Source organism: Rattus norvegicus, unplaced genomic scaffold (assembly GCF_021556685.1).
Source record: "Rattus norvegicus strain SHRSP/BbbUtx unplaced genomic scaffold, alternate assembly SHRSP_T2T unassigned-0000110, whole genome shotgun sequence".
Taxonomy (NCBI): Eukaryota; Metazoa; Chordata; class Mammalia; order Rodentia; family Muridae; genus Rattus; species Rattus norvegicus.
Window position 1 is genome coordinate 113961 of NW_028238831.1, and position 10597 is coordinate 124557.

Consider the following 10597-nt stretch of genomic DNA (forward strand, 5'->3'; position numbering starts at 1 on the left):
TAGATGATAGTTTGCACTTCTGTCCCAGTCGGGTTAAGAAAAGGGGAACCACCTCTGTGGAGAGCCATCTCTCCAGCCCTTGACAAGCTTTATTTAACTAAACATTAAACATGAATCAGAAACGCCAAACCCTGTACATATATGGTCCAGATTCACCCTTACTTAGAAATCCCCGAGCTGGCAGGGCGAGGCTGGGAATTGAGAGTGAGCAAAAAGGGAGTCTGCCTCTTTCCCCCAGGGTGTGCTATCAACTCCATTACCATTTCCAAACAGCTGGGTGTGAGTCTAACTAAGGTTTCCTTCAGTCAGACATTTGCCAGGAGCCGGAGCCCTGACAGGACAGCGAGAGCGATGATCAGACATCATTTCACAGTGAAATCATCACTCGCTGATTTCAGGCAGAAAACTTTAGAAAACTCTAAACTCTAAAGAGGCACTGAAGCGTGCTAGGGCAGCAGCAGTACTTCCCCGACTGACCTTCAGGAACCTGCATATTCTCCAGCCCCGCCCCACCCCACCCCCTCTCAGCTAGCTCCTGTCCACCCCTCCCCTCCCCCCACATACAGGGAGGAGGCCTTGTGTGTGTGTGGGGGGGGGGGCGGCAGCGGGAAGATGCAACTCTCTCTTGAGAGAGAGTTCGGGTCTCCCAAACAAATACATAACTAGAAACTTCATTTATTTACTTTATTTCATCGAGCATACCGTGGAAGAGGGAAAAGGAACAGGGAAGCTAGGCCAACTGGTCGAGCTCCTCCTTTCGTTTTGTTTCAAAAAGGAAAGGAAAAGCCAAAGAACCCCTCTTTTTGGTGAAAGGAACAGAATGGTGAAAGTTGAAACATCGGCTCGCCACTTAATACTTTGGCTTTTAATAAAAGGGACAGCAGATCGACTTCCGAGTTGATTAAGAGAGAGAGAAAGAGAGAGAGAGAGAGAGAGAGAGAGAGAGAGAGAGAGAGAGAGAGATAAAAACCACAAAAAAACGTTTTGTCGACCAGCCTCCTTTTAAACCTCTGTTACACAGGAAGACTGGTCAACCTCATTCCCCCCTCCCCCCACTCACACACACACCCCTCCCCCTCCACGGAGAGGTTTAATGAGAGAAGAAAGGTAGAAGAAGAGAGTAAAGGCCAGTCATGAGCACGTGGAGAGAATTTGGGAGGGGAATGGGGAGAGAAGGGACAAAGGGGAAGAGGGGAAGAGAGGAAGAGCAAAAGAGCAAAGAGAGGAGCAAAGAGAGCCAACCTCATATTTTATTTTATTTTTTTTAAAGATTTATTTATTTTATTTATGCGTAAGAGTACACTGTAGCTATTTTCAGACACACCAGAAGAGAGCATCAGATCCCATTACAGATGGTTGTCAGCCACCTTGTGGTTGCTGGTAATTGAACTCAGGACCTCTGGGAGAAATTTGTGTGTGTGTGTGTGTGTGTGTGTGTGTGTGTGTGTGTGTGTGTGTGCCCGTTAGTTTAAAAATCTGCTGTAGACCTCCCTTTTAATATCTGTTTAACAAATATTTTTACCATATTTAAATTTTATTTATTTTATTTTACTTAAAAATAATAATGAATAAAGAGTCAATGTGAATAAACAATAAAACAAAAATCAAGGTGATCGGGGTTGGGGATTTAGCTCAGTGGTAGAGCGCTTGCCTAGCAAGAGTAAGGCCCTGGGTTCGGTCCCCAGCTCCGAAAAAAAGAAAAAAGAAAAAAAAAAATCAAGGTGATCAACAGATACCGACGACTGACATGGAAAAAAGTTAATAGATCGCCATAAAAACAGAGTAAGTGCGATGTAAACAATAAAACAGATGGGATGGAGAGATGGCTCAGCGGTTAAGAGCACTGACCGCTCTCCCAGAGGTCCTGAGTTCAAATCCCAGCAACCACATGGTGGCTCACAACCATCTGTAATGAGACCTGATGCCCTCTTCTGGTGTGTCTGAAGACAGCTACAGTGTACTCACATGCGTTAAATAAATAAATTTAAAAAAAAAAGAAAACAATAAAGCAGAAATTAAGACGAGGGACACAGAAGGACAAGGGAGATAAAACAATTAAATGTTAACAGACATAAAGTGGGAACGACGGGGTTGGGGATTTAGCTCTGTGGTAGAGTGCTTGCCTAGCAAATGCAAGGCCCTGGATTCAGTCCCCAGCTCTGAAAAAAGAAAAAAGAAAAAAGAAAAAAAAGAAAAGCGGGAACGAGATGAAGGGCAAATATAGACGACTGAAACGAAATGATGGAATAAATTTATAAAATAATAATAAAATACGAGTAAATACGAATAAATGGCAAACTGGACTTTAATAAATGTTTAAATCAAGGTGAATGACAAATACAATTTAGACAAAAAGGTTTTGAAAAATGAAAAGAAATAGAAAGCATATATGAATCAATAACAAGACTGAAGTCACAATGGCCTTGAAGTGACACGGACGACAAACGTGAAAAACATAAATGAAATAATTTCGACAGCCACGGACATTCACATGGTGTGTTGGGAAACACCGCAGTCTTTATTTGGCGAGTAAAAACGCCTCGGGGAACTCTGTACATAGGAGGCTGGGAGCATGAATCACTCTATCTATCTATCTATCTATCTATCTATCTATCTATCTATCTATCTATCTATTTTTTATTTTTCTCTCCCTTACATCTTCCCACCATACCATACGTTTCTCCTTATACAAATCCATAGATTTATATATGTTCTTAATTTCATTTTTTTCCTCTGCCACACAGCCCACCACACAGAACCTCTAGATCTCGGGATCCCCTTCTGCCAGCACCAGTGGCAAGGGCACAGCTCCCCAGAGAATTAACTCGATCCGAACATAAGCGCGACAAGAAATTAAAAGTTAAATCGGAAGTGAAACTGAAAATGAAATTTTGGCCGAAAATAAAATAAAATGAAAGGTATAAGTTTTGTGACAATCAAATCATAAATCCCAATTGGGCAAAAAATAAAATTACAAAGTCAAAATTTTGTCCAGTCCACTGTGCTCCTGTGGAATCCCTCCCTGGAACTTGCTCGGTAGAGTAGTCTAGTCCCAAACTCACAGAGGTCTGCCCTGCCTTTCTCTGAAACCTACAGAGCCAGTCAAAACCTACAATCCTTTGTTGTTTGTTTGGCAGTTTGGCAGTTTGTTTGTTCCTGGACAAAAATGTGGGCTCTCTCTGATTCCTATATGTCTGCATGCCAGAAGAGGGCACCAGAACATAAGAGGACACACCACACAGCTCCTGAGAATCCAGAGGGTTTTTTTTTGTTTTGTTTGTTTTGTTTGTTTTTTCTTCCTCTTTTCTTTTTTTCCGGAGCTGGGGACCTTGCTCTTCCCAGGGCCTTGCGCTTGCTAGGCAAGCGCTCTACCACTGAGCTAAATCCCCAACCCCGAGAATCCAGGTTTTTGACCAAAACAAAAAACAACAACAGGGGCTGGAGAGATGGCTCAGCGGTTAAGAGCACTGACTGCTCTTCCAGACGTCCTGAGTTCAATTGCCAGCAACCACATGGTGGCTCACAACCATCTGTAATGAGATCTGATTGATCTCTTCTGGTGTGTCTGAAGATAACTGCAGCATACTCAGATAAATAAAAAACAAATCTAAAAAAATTAAAAACAACAACAAAAAACACAAAAACAAACAAACAAACAAAACCCCCAAAACTAACAACCTAGAGGGTAGATATCTGCCTGCCCAGGTCTTCTAGTGCTATTTAAGGCTTCCTGTAGATAATAAAGCTTGTGTATCTTTTATCCAGGAACAGAATCATCAAGGCAGGGTAGGAGAGAAGCCCTGTTTGGGATTAAACGTTTCTACAACGTAACAGGAGGAGGCGGAGGGAGAGGGGCTCCTCAGACATAAATCTAAAATAGTACAATGGATCATTTTGAAGGCGTGTGGGTGAGGGTGACTGGAGACAGAGTTTTTCTCTGAGTGAGTGTGGAACTCACTGTCCCTGAGCTCAGCCTGTGATGAGAGAGAGAGAGAGAGAGAGAGAGAGAGAGAGAGAGAGAGAGAGAGATCGAATTTTCTGTGTCTCTCTGTCTCTGTCTGTCTGTCTCTCTCTCTCTGTGTCTGTCTCTCTCTCTGTCTCCCTGTCTCTGTCTCTCTTCCTCTCTCTGTCTCTCTGTCTCTCTCTGTCTCTGTCTCTCCCCCTCCCCCATGCGTGTGTTTGTGTGTTCAACCGAGGAGGCAATGGCAGATAAATGTCTGCCCCTCCTCTGTAAGCCAGGCCACTCCATTACTGCCTTTCCTTTTTCTTAGTTTGTTTGGTTTATTCCAAGTTAATTGTATCTGTTTCTTTATTTTCCTCCTCATTTCTTTAGTTGAGTCAGGGGTCTTTGCACAAAAGCCCTGGAAATCAGTACCTGGATCAGGTCTGCAGCCTGCTCACAGAGTTCTACCCACCTTCACCTCTCAAGTGATGCAATCAAAGACATGCAGCACCACACCTGGCTTCTTTTCACATGTACATTTACTTTAGTTCCAATGCTCATTCAGGTCTGAGAGACGGGGGAGGGAAGGAGGGAAGAGAGACAGAGAGTGACAGAGAAACAGTTGACCGAGAGGGAGAATTGTAGGTTAATTATTGTTCCGTCTCCTCAATCACGGTCTACTGGTCGCCATCGTGGCAACCATGCCCCGCAACCCTACCTTCGGTAAGATCAAGCATAATGGCGGCAACCATATAATTCCTGCTTAGTCGCACTGAACACTCCGGTCATCACTACCTGTGGAGAATTGTAAGGGGGCTCCTCTGGTCTAGAGAGTAGTACCCTTGAATGAAATGAGGATCACAGCAAGCATTATTTGTTTTGAGATATAAGATGTGGAAAGAACTATATGTGTGGATTTACAGACAGACAGACAGACAGACAGACAGACAGACAGACAGAGAGGACAGGACAGGACAGGACAGGACAGGACAGGACAGGACAGGAGAAAAAAACAAGAACACAAACAAAAACTCAAAATGGAAGTCCGGTTCCAAATAGTCTCTGTCTGCCCTGTCGCTCTAGTGTTGGTGGTCCAGGTTATAAAAGCTTATACATGGGTGGGTGCGGGAAGTGCTGCTGGGTGTTCAGTTCAGGTCCAAGATTATTGCGGGTAACTAGACAACAAAGAAAGCAGTTAGACTGACTCCTACAGTGTTCGGTTTCTGAGTGTGTTATCACACAGAAGAGCCTAACAGAATATGTAATGAATTCTGGCAGCAACAGCAGAAACAACCAATGAGAAAGTGTCCTTATAATACTAGCAACTGCAACAAAATGGCAGACTAGCCAGCTAACAGTTCCCTAGCCATTAACTCATCTGACATAGGCCTTCTTCACGTTGCATCTAGATAGGTCTTCCTGTCTTCCTCTCCAGTGTGTGTGTGTGTGTGTGTGTGTGTGTGTGTGTGTGTGTGTGTGTGTGTGTGTAAAGAGAGAGAGAAGGAGGGGGGGAGAGAGAGAGAGCTTTAGAGAGAGAGAGCTTTAGAGAGAGAGAGAGCTTTAAAATCAGCACTCAAGCCTTTTCTCTTCCTATCCCTATCCCAACCCCCCCAAACCAGCAGCAAAGCCACCAGCACTCGAGAGACAGAGGAAGATGAAATCTCTAGTCTGAGAAACAAGAGGAGGTAGATAAACATACCCCCCCTCTCTCCTTCATAATTTGTTAAAGTGTTCCCTTTGTGTTGTGTGGACTCTACTGTATTAAGCAAGTTTCACATCGTACTATCTCCAAAGAGGAGTCAACAGTCTCTTGGCGTGCAGGCAGTTGTTGCCTGCTTTAAATATTTTTTGGTGTGTTTGTTTGTTTGTTTGTTTGTTTGTTTGTTTGTTTGTTTCAAAACCGAGGGCCTGCCTGCGTTCAACAGATCCAAACCCAGTTCTCAGAGGGGAAAATGGAGTCAAGTCCGAAGTCACTGGCATTTAGGTCATCGGCCATTGACAGTCATAGGAGATGGGAATATCGTCCTTTCTCCAATGGAGACTCACCTGGGTATGCATCAACCACATCTAAGGGCAGGCCTGGGTTAGTACGGGGTGGTGGATGGGGAGGAAGGATCTGGAAAGAGCTTTGCGATGGGAAACTATGATCAGAATGTTGCACAGAAAACAAAATTTGTACTTAAAAAAAAAAAAGGCTCCCGATATCTATCCAAAAATGAAAGGAAATAAAAACCGACATCAGAACTTTACTAACTGCAAATGCTCCATCTCCCTGTATCCAACCACTCCACTCCCAGATAGGTAGATGATAGTTTGCACTTCTGTCCCAGTTGGGCTGTCGAGGTTAAGGGAAGGGGAACCACCTCTGTGGTTATGTGATCCACACACGAAATAAAATAAAAGGAGCGGATAAACGTGCCTGGCATTTTAAGATGCTCAATTTCTTTGCAAGCTTCATTTTGTTTCATTCTTTTAAAGGTTTACTTATTTATTTTCACTTACATTGAGTACACTAAAGCCCTTTTCACATACACAGGGCAGTAGAGTGCATGGGATATCCCTTTGCAGAGGGTTGTGAGCCACCATGTGGTTTCTGTGGAATCGAACTCAGGACCTCTGGAAGAGCAGAGCGGTGAGTGCTCTTAACCTCGGAGCCATCTCTCCAGCCCTTGACAAGCTTTATTTAACTAAACATTAAACATGAATCAGAAACGCCAAACCCTGTACATATATGGTCCAGATTCACCCTTACTTAGAAATCCCCGAGCTGGCAGGGCGAGGCTGGGAATTGAGAGTGAGCAAAAAGGGAGTCTGCCTCTTTCCCCCAGGGTGTGCTATCAACTCCATTACCATTTCCAAACAGCTGGGTGTGAGTCTAACTAAGGTTTCCTTCAGTCAGACATTTGCCAGGAGCCGGAGCCCTGACAGGACAGCGAGAGCGATGATCAGACATCATTTCACAGTGAAATCATCACTCGCTGATTTCAGGCAGAAAACTTTAGAAAACTCTAAACTCTAAAGAGGCACTGAAGCGTGCTAGGGCAGCAGCAGTACTTCCCCGACTGACCTTCAGGAACCTGCATATTCTCCAGCCCCGCCCCACCCCACCCCCTCTCAGCTAGCTCCTGTCCACCCCTCCCCCTCCCCCCACATACAGGGAGGAGGCCTTGTGTGTGTGTGGGGGGGGGGCGGCAGCGGGAAGATGCAACTCTCTCTTGAGAGAGAGTTCGGGTCTCCCAAACAAATACATAACTAGAAACTTCATTTATTTACTTTATTTCATCGAGCATACCGTGGAAGAGGGAAAAGGAACAGGGAAGCTAGGCCAACTGGTCGAGCTCCTCCTTTCGTTTTGTTTCAAAAAGGAAAGGAAAAGCCAAAGAACCCCCTCTTTTTGGTGAAAGGAACAGAATGGTGAAAGTTGAAACATCGGCTCGCCACTTAATACTTTGGCTTTTAATAAAAGGGACAGCAGATCGACTTCCGAGTTGATTAAGAGAGAGAGAAAGAGAGAGAGAGAGAGAGAGAGAGAGAGAGAGAGAGAGAGAGAGATAAAAACCACAAAAAAACGTTTTGTCGACCAGCCTCCTTTTAAACCTCTGTTACACAGGAAGACTGGTCAACCTCATTCCCCCTCCCCCCACTCACACACACACCCCTCCCCCTCCACGGAGAGGTTTAATGAGAGAAGAAAGGTAGAAGAAGAGAGTAAAGGCCAGTCATGAGCACGTGGAGAGAATTTGGGAGGGGAATGGGGAGAGAAGGGACAAAGGGGAAGAGGGGAAGAGAGGAAGAGCAAAAGAGCAAAGAGAGGAGCAAAGAGAGCCAACCTCATATTTTATTTTATTTTTTTTAAAGATTTATTTATTTTATTTATGCGTAAGAGTACACTGTAGCTATTTTCAGACACACCAGAAGAGAGCATCAGATCCCATTACAGATGGTTGTCAGCCACCTTGTGGTTGCTGGTAATTGAACTCAGGACCTCTGGGAGAAATTTGTGTGTGTGTGTGTGTGTGTGTGTGTGTGTGTGTGTGTGTGTGTGTGTGCCCGTTAGTTTAAAAATCTGCTGTAGACCTCCCTTTTAATATCTGTTTAACAAATATTTTTACCATATTTAAATTTTATTTATTTTATTTTACTTAAAAATAATAATGAATAAAGAGTCAATGTGAATAAACAATAAAACAAAAATCAAGGTGATCGGGGTTGGGGATTTAGCTCAGTGGTAGAGCGCTTGCCTAGCAAGAGTAAGGCCCTGGGTTCGGTCCCCAGCTCCGAAAAAAAGAAAAAAGAAAAAAAAAAATCAAGGTGATCAACAGATACCGACGACTGACATGGAAAAAAGTTAATAGATCGCCATAAAAACAGAGTAAGTGCGATGTAAACAATAAAACAGATGGGATGGAGAGATGGCTCAGCGGTTAAGAGCACTGACCGCTCTCCCAGAGGTCCTGAGTTCAAATCCCAGCAACCACATGGTGGCTCACAACCATCTGTAATGAGACCTGATGCCCTCTTCTGGTGTGTCTGAAGACAGCTACAGTGTACTCACATGCGTTAAATAAATAAATTTAAAAAAAAAAGAAAACAATAAAGCAGAAATTAAGACGAGGGACACAGAAGGACAAGGGAGATAAAACAATTAAATGTTAACAGACATAAAGTGGGAACGACGGGGTTGGGGATTTAGCTCTGTGGTAGAGTGCTTGCCTAGCAAATGCAAGGCCCTGGATTCAGTCCCCAGCTCTGAAAAAAGAAAAAAGAAAAAAGAAAAAAAAAGAAAAGCGGGAACGAGATGAAGGGCAAATATAGACGACTGAAACGAAATGATGGAATAAATTTATAAAATAATAATAAAATACGAGTAAATACGAATAAATGGCAAACTGGACTTTAATAAATGTTTAAATCAAGGTGAATGACAAATACAATTTAGACAAAAAGGTTTTGAAAAATGAAAAGAAATAGAAAGCATATATGAATCAATAACAAGACTGAAGTCACAATGGCCTTGAAGTGACACGGACGACAAACGTGAAAAACATAAATGAAATAATTTCGACAGCCACGGACATTCACATGGTGTGTTGGGAAACACCGCAGTCTTTATTTGGCGAGTAAAAACGCCTCGGGGAACTCTGTACATAGGAGGCTGGGAGCATGAATCACTCTATCTATCTATCTATCTATCTATCTATCTATCTATCTATCTATCTATCTATCTATTATTTTATTTTTCTCTCCCTTACATCTTCCCACCATACCATACGTTTCTCCTTATACAAATCCATAGATTTATATATGTTCTTAATTTCATTTTTTTCCTCTGCCACACAGCCCACCACACAGAACCTCTAGATCTCGGGATCCCCTTCTGCCAGCACCAGTGGCAAGGGCACAGCTCCCCAGAGAATTAACTCGATCCGAACATAAGCGCGACAAGAAATTAAAAGTTAAATCGGAAGTGAAACTGAAAATGAAATTTTGGCCGAAAATAAAATAAAATGAAAGGTATAAGTTTTGTGACAATCAAATCATAAATCCCAATTGGGCAAAAAATAAAATTACAAAGTCAAAATTTTGTCCAGTCCACTGTGCTCCTGTGGAATCCCTCCCTGGAACTTGCTCGGTAGAGTAGTCTAGTCCCAAACTCACAGAGGTCTGCCCTGCCTTTCTCTGAAACCTACAGAGCCAGTCAAAACCTACAATCCTTTGTTGTTTGTTTGGCAGTTTGGCAGTTTGTTTGTTCCTGGACAAAAATGTGGGCTCTCTCTGATTCCTATATGTCTGCATGCCAGAAGAGGGCACCAGAACATAAGAGGACACACCACACAGCTCCTGAGAATCCAGAGGGTTTTTTTTTGTTTTGTTTGTTTTGTTTGTTTTTTCTTCCTCTTTTCTTTTTTTCCGGAGCTGGGGACCTTGCTCTTCCCAGGGCCTTGCGCTTGCTAGGCAAGCGCTCTACCACTGAGCTAAATCCCCAACCCCGAGAATCCAGGTTTTTGACCAAAACAAAAAACAACAACAGGGGCTGGAGAGATGGCTCAGCGGTTAAGAGCACTGACTGCTCTTCCAGACGTCCTGAGTTCAATTGCCAGCAACCACATGGTGGCTCACAACCATCTGTAATGAGATCTGATTGATCTCTTCTGGTGTGTCTGAAGATAACTGCAGCATACTCAGATAAATAAAAAACAAATCTAAAAAAATTAAAAACAACAACAAAAAACACAAAAACAAACAAACAAACAAAACCCCCAAAACTAACAACCTAGAGGGTAGATATCTGCCTGCCCAGGTCTTCTAGTGCTATTTAAGGCTTCCTGTAGATAATAAAGCTTGTGTATCTTTTATCCAGGAACAGAATCATCAAGGCAGGGTAGGAGAGAAGCCCTGTTTGGGATTAAACGTTTCTACAACGTAACAGGAGGAGGCGGAGGGAGAGGGGCTCCTCAGACATAAATCTAAAATAGTACAATGGATCATTTTGAAGGCGTGTGGGTGAGGGTGACTGGAGACAGAGTTTTTCTCTGAGTGAGTGTGGAACTCACTGTCCCTGAGCTCAGCCTGTGATGAGAGAGAGAGAGAGAGAGAGAGAGAGAGAGAGAGAGAGAGAGAGAGATCGAATTTTCTGTGTCTCTCTGTCTCTGT